The 7,203-nt window shown below is 36.7% G+C and overlaps 1 long non-coding RNA gene across 1 annotated transcript; it reads right to left on the reverse strand.

Annotated features, from left to right (window-relative positions):
- Positions 1-3,845: 3,845 nt before the first annotated feature.
- On the reverse strand, positions 3,846-6,299 carry LOC138312035 (uncharacterized). The gene is made up of 3 exons (XR_011206831.1): positions 6,021-6,299; positions 4,768-5,220; positions 3,846-4,290 (listed from the first exon to the last, which is right to left on the reverse strand). It is a non-coding gene; the product is annotated as an uncharacterized lncRNA (long non-coding RNA).
- Between the last annotated feature and the right edge of the window lie 904 nt (positions 6,300-7,203).

A 7,203-nucleotide genomic window follows, 5' to 3' on the forward strand; every position in this document is an offset into this window, starting at 1 on the left:
TAATCTTTGTGAGCGATAGGTTCTCCAAACTCCAATCTCTAAATTCGGTGGCTGGTGGGAAAGGACATTAAAATAAAGAAAAATAGCGCATGCTAACGCAAAAAATATTGCGTGCGAACGCAATAGTTTTGCTTGTGAACGCTATACTTTATTGCGTGCGAAAGCAATACTATTGCGCGTAACCTGACAATTACTAAATGTCAATTACTCAGTGATATATTATTGCGTACACATACAATATTATTGCGTTCGCAATATTTTCGTTTTATTTCTTATGTCCTTTCTCAGCCGACGTAAGTTTTAACTCTATGGTCATTAAATAAATAGTCAGAAATTTACGATATAAGCAACAAGTATTAGCTTTACAATATGATACTGACTTAGTTATTTTATCGTGTGTAGCTGTATGTTTTTGGCTATGGCCTTACTCCGGACCCATGGGAACTAACAAGACATTCAAAATGTAGGTGACTCTCTTATGTGGCTGATATCGGCCAGGTCACACTGTTGCATTGGTGACCCCGCCAAGCGATGAGCGACAGTGCGACAATATTACGCGACAGTGTGGCAACAAACGGGGAAACGAATATTCACAGAAAGCCTGAATGCCAGTAGACACCAATTGCAAATTAAATGACTTGATAAGTAAAAAGTAGAAATATTTGAAAACTGGTTGAGCATTTAATTAAACTGTAACTACAATTTATTGTCAGAGCCATGTAAAAGAAATTGGTAAAATCAGATGTATTGATATTGAATTTATAATATTGTATGGCATAGCGAATACTGATTATCAAGATTTTTATCCGAAGACAAGTACTACATGTACATCAATGCATGTCAGTGGCGTCGCTAGCAGGAAATGCATGTGCAAATTGTAGAATTTTGGTATTTGTGTGGGGGGTCAGGGGGGTTCCCGTCGGCAATCCCATTGTAAAAGCGCGCGAAATGGTTTCAGCCCTCACCCCGAAATCTTCCAAATCAAAAATTATATATTTCGGGGATCTATTAAGTTCCGTCCTGTAACATTACACTCCGGTTATTGAAAATCATTAATCTATACATTTTCTGGTAATATTTGCAAGAAAAACAATGGTCATAGAACGCCACTCTGAAGAACTCAACGTGGGGCAACGAAGTTCCCAAAAAGAAAACTGACTCGGTATTCCTAAAAATGGAAACATCGAGTAGATATGCTATATATCGAACCTCACATGATCATTTATTCGCCAATACCAAAATCAGGGCATATTTAATATTTTTATCCCAATGAAATTATATATATTTTTTGGGTAATTTCAAACCTGATATAGAATGCACGAAAAGTCGTATTTGAGAGTTTCATATAGGCCTATTGTATTTTGTATTGTGAGACACGAATGAGACTACAGTCCAATTGGGACCACTTTTATATTTTATCTTTTATATTTTATATTTTATAGCTTCATTCTCAGTCATGAATTGTTAATTTACTTAATCGTGTAATACTTATATAGCAGTATTGATAGCATAAGTTACAATCCTCTCCCCTTCCCCACCCCCTCTCTCTCTCTCCCTCCCTCCCCCCTCTCTTTCTCTCTCTTTCTCTCTCTCTGGACAAATTGCCTATACTTGTATATTTTGTACCATATTGTGGAAAGGGTGTGTATATAAGTTGTAACTACTTGTACCCAATCCGTTTGTTAATTAATGCAATAAAATATGCTTAAACTAAACTAAATTAAACTAAAGCCTAAATTGTTAAAAAAAAATGTTCCTCTGGGGTATTATATTTTTATGTCTACCAGTAGGAGGTTCAGTTTTCGTATAAAGGGAGACAACTTCTGTTTGCAATCTAGGTTTGGTACATATTGGTGTTTTGTAAGCCAATTAAATTTGTATATGTGTGAAAAAATGTGTGTTGATAAAATAAAATATATTATTATTACTATTTTATTGCAACTTTCCGATTTTATTAAATTTTGAAAAAAAAATGTTTTTTTTTTATATAACAACAAAGAACTGCGTTTCTAAGTGACTCGTACTTCTATTGTTGAAAAAAGTTGTGATCTATCTATTTAATTTAGTGACTTTATAACAAAAGTTGTTTCGAGTCTTAGACGTTTGGCCGTTGATAGGCGAAAGTAAGGTAGCAGAAAACAGTAGATTTGGACAATCTATGAAAATAAGGCGCATGCCTTAGAAATATAGATATAGTCATTTAACTGTAAAAAATACCTGTACAAAAGTATATATATAATTAATCAGCACAACTTTTGCAATTACAATTTGATATTTTGATACAGATTTGGCCATATTCTGCGCTATTCATGCATGTGAATACCATGGTAACAACAAAAAACTACCTGAAAAATTGCAAAATATCATGATTTTTAGCCCAAAATTGCAGAAAATTGTACTCATTTTTTTTCTTAAGACCTACCTTAAATTGAGCACTTCTATCACAATGGCAAAATAAGCTAATTTATTTCAAAGGTCGATCGTGTGGATTTTTCAATATTTTTGCCTAAACCCGCGCTATGGATTTTCCTTCAAGTAAAGCTAGCATTTCCGGTCAAGACGCACTTCCGGAGGAGCCCAGAATTGTAATCTCTAACCCATTTTTGTTATTTTTATTTTTGAAAAAATTGAAGCTTAAATCAAACCCTCCATATTGGATGTACCAATTTCAGAATATATTTGATTTTTGTTTTTTTTATGCATGGCTCAAAACAGGGACTCCCCACTTAATAAAAATATAGACCGGGGCCAGGCTGTTCTTCTCTTGTTTGCTACCTAAGTGTAGGAAAAGACAACTCAAGGCCAGAGAGGTTCTAACCGGTATAATGAATGACTTTGTTTTGTCATCAGACGTAAGCAGGGTCTAGTTTCCATTTGTAAATTATATGTCAAACTATTTCTTGTGCCGTTGGGCAATCTAATATTTCCAGAAGCACAGCTACGGTGGAGCCTAGATAATCCGGACACCAATATTGCCTGGAAACATTTCACTCCGCATGGAAATGTCTGGGATCAGATTTGATTATTTTTAAAACTATGTAAACAAAATTCGTAAGTCCGGAAAATTCGCAATCCGGACGGTTTGGACAGGAGACGCAAATGTCCGGATTATAGAGGGTCCACTGTACCTATAAATGTTTGTTATATACCAGAAATATTCTCCGTTTGAAATAGCACACATTGAAAATATATACAACACATTCACATCGAAGTGATAGGAATACTTTGTAATCTGAAGCAGAAACAAGTTCGGAATCTGATTACATTGGAAAAGAGAATCTGACAACATCCCATTAGGGGTCACGTTCAGGTGACCTTGGAAAAATTCATTGCTGCTGCCAGAATCTTGTCTGGGGACGAAACATTAAAAAAGCTGTCATAATTATTTTCAAGTACGTAGTCATCTCGCCCAAAGAACACAACAAAGCTTATACTATATTATACCGAGACGAAATGGCGTTTTCAATTGTTGTAGCAAGGTGTAGAAAATACATTTGATCTGAGTTATAGGTGGTGTAATAGTTATCATAACGTGATCCCTGTGGAAATTTTGTCATACGATATATAGTACCATGTAGAGTATTATTTTTTTGTCGTTTTTTTTAATTGTCTTGGGGCACTCTGGTGGGTCTATGATTATATAATCTGTATCTAATTCTCAGATCTTTGTGGTCATAAGGACCAGGTTGCAATATATAATTTCTAAAAAAGAAAGTACCGGAAATTGTATAGCAACAGGGATTATTCATTGAGTCACATGTCCATCGGAGAAAAATATATTCATTTCTACTTACTTATCTATATATTGTACCTGTTTTTGATCACAATTTGACTACATGGTTTGTCTCAAGACACGAGACAAAGTCAATACAATAGGTAAGGATGGCAAGATTGATCCTGTGAGTGTATCGAAAATATTCAGCCTCATAACAGTATATTTTTGTATCATATCAAACTCACTATTTTAACGTAAAATTTAAAGACACCTTAAATTTATCAACTCAACTCAGCAGTAAATTTGCAATATATTTTTTAATGATGGTCGAGATGTACAGGAAAATAAATATAAAAAAATAACAAAGCAATCGCTGATAAATACAAAAAAAAAATCCTATCGGCAAGGAAAACCGAGCGCGGGGGCTTGGTGTGGGAGGAAACCGGAGTGCCCGGAGAAAACCCACGTGGTCGGGCAGGTGAGCCCCAAACCTTATCACATCCGATCGGAGGGGATTCCCGATCGCCTTGGTGAATGGCACAATGCCACCCGACCACCCATTGGCGTGGCCCAATCTGGAAAAGAGAAGAAGAAAACATTACAAGATCATCATCATCATCATCATCATCATCATCAACTTCATCATAACATCATCATCGTCGTCGCTCCAAAGAATTGGTGATTGGGGGATAGATACTGTGAATGTTTTTGGTTATATATTTTTTACCAACAAACAAAGCATGGTTCATCATCAATATCATCATCATAATCATAATGATCATCACCATCAGATCATCATCGTTATCATCATCATCATCATAATCATAATGATCATCACCATCAGATCATCATCGTTATCATCATCATCACCATCATCAAATCATCATCATCATTGAATCATCATCACCATCAGATCATCATTTTTCATCATTATCATAATTATCAACGTTATCATCGTGATATCATATCATCGTTGTCATCATTATCATCATCATCATCATTATCATCGTCGTCATCACAATCTTTCATAGCCTTCAGCTATAATAACATACCTAGCCATGGCTAGACGGACACACGACCTTCGACCTCTCTGTGGTGATGTTCTCCGTGATGAGAGGTCGGGTTTCCCACCTGGATTGAGGCTGCTCCTCCATGGTGAACAGGAACATACAGGACTGTAAAAAGACATAAAATGTACATCAAATGATGTCTTTTAAACATTCCGCCCCAATAGACACGCATTCCCTACCGATTTAAATTAACATTAATATAGCGGTTGCGAAAAAAAAATGAAATTAATTTATCGATAAGGTACATCTCCGATTATGACCATCAATTATAGAAATGAAGTGAAGTAGAATTGGCCAATAAATTCAAACAGGACAAAAAATATCGGGAAATGAAAATTGGGAAATCCTTTGAACGCCCAATCGAATCTGGTATCCCTATCCATCAACTTGTACTCCACCGTCGACCACCATCGCAGCCCTCCCGCGGCAATACATCTGTAAAGCGAAAAATAGTCAACATGTGAAAGGAAGATTGTACAGGAGATGGTTACGGACAACGCCTTATTTGAAGGATTTTTTTTTAGTTTCACAGACACTGATGTAAATCATTTACATTGTTTTACCTGCGTATATAACACAAGAAAATGTGACGAAATTATTTTTGTATTTATTGAAAACAACGCAACGTACATTACTCATGAAATCAGCAATAAAAACATATACAACAATTACTGAGATAAAGAGCGAAATAATGAAACAAGAGGACCGGGGACTTTAACGATTAATATCTGACAACCTAGGTAACAGTTATATAGGAAATTAGTCAGATATGGTGTCATGACGGCCATTTTGGATTTGGGAACAACCCAAAAAAGAACAACACTTGAAATAGAAATAGGAAAGAAGATCAAAATGTGTTTTCAAGATGGCGGCTGTAGCGGATGTTTTGGATTTCGTATCGAACCAAACAATTAGAACACTTGGTCGGGTCACGTTAGGATTATTTCAAGCAACTGTCAGCCAAAAAGCACTGATAGAATTTAGGAAGAAGTTCAAAATATTTTTAGTTTTTAAGTTCATAAACAAAGTTATATTTTATTTGTGAAAAAAATGAAAATGGACATTATCGTCATCTCAAGCGCAACAATATCATCACTGCCATTATAATCATTTTACAACAAAAACACCATTGTCATCATCAACGTCATCTTCATCATCACCATCACCATCATCATCCTCATCATCTTCATAATCATAAGCATCAACATCATAATCGTCACCATCCATACACTTACCTAGCGAGGGACAGGGTACCAGTAATCGATTTGGCGTCTGATGCATTTCGGGAAGAGCACCATCTGCTCTTCCTCAAAACTATCACAAGATTTCCTCTCCCAATATAGATCATCCTGTGGGAGTTCCTTCGTTAGGTCCGTGGACAGCTGCAGTCCACAGTTGAACAGCAGCATCGCCTTGGACCTCTCTGCGAAGTTCGCCTTGCTCTTTTTCCCAGGTCCGGACGGCTTCCACAACGCTCTCCTTTCCACCAGGCACGGCGCAGTTCCACAATGGCGGCAAGGGAGACGGGCCTACATAAACAATAAATATATCGTATACTTTCCATAAACGCTTTCAATTTACAGTATTTTCCACAATAAGTCGTACCTATGTACAAGTACCACAGGCCTTTTTTACGATTTTTTTTCAGTTTTCGTACATGTATAAGTCGCACTGGTAAATAAGTCGCACCTAAAATTTAGACCCATGTAGGCATGTACCCACGTAACCCTTCATGAATCGATCGATCTCTAATGAAGCATGATAACAAACACATATGCGACGGAAATGGTTTAGAGTTGGCATGTTTCGGATGGGCTATCCGTCATCAGACCCCTTTGCTGGAAATCCACTATAGATTCTTCCACCGAACCTTTACCGACCAGCACATCAGTACGTTGGACCTCTCCGCAACCCATTTATTTACATTATTGTCAATTTAAGAAAATGATATGCATTGTGGAATCGAACGCAATCATCCCATGAAGCGTACTATAAATTGACTTACGTGCTCTCCATTTCTGGACTCTGGATACCATGCCACTCCATTTCCTTTTGACACTCTTTCCAATCGAACACACCGAAACCAAAAGCAGTGACATCAGGACATACACGAGGTACCAGAACATCTCTGTCCCAACCCGCTAGAAGGAAGGATACACACGATTACGTCATTTAGGGAAAGCTGGTATGTTACAAAACTCGAATAATTTGATGATCTGTACAGGAAAATAATGTGTACTTAAATGACGCATGCATTCAAGTACACTGTAAAGGTTTTTTTAATAGTTTTTGTTGAGTTTTCTTTCTGTAAGATATGCAATATAAAGAACAGCTAGAAATTGGTTAATATTGTGTAACAGGGTCCAAATAGTTTGTCACAAGCAGGGATTGAACCCGCTCGCTTGCCGCTCTTACGAC

This window comes from Argopecten irradians, unplaced genomic scaffold, assembly GCF_041381155.1.
Source record: "Argopecten irradians isolate NY unplaced genomic scaffold, Ai_NY scaffold_0190, whole genome shotgun sequence".
Lineage (NCBI taxonomy): Eukaryota > Metazoa > Mollusca > Bivalvia > Pectinida > Pectinidae > Argopecten > Argopecten irradians.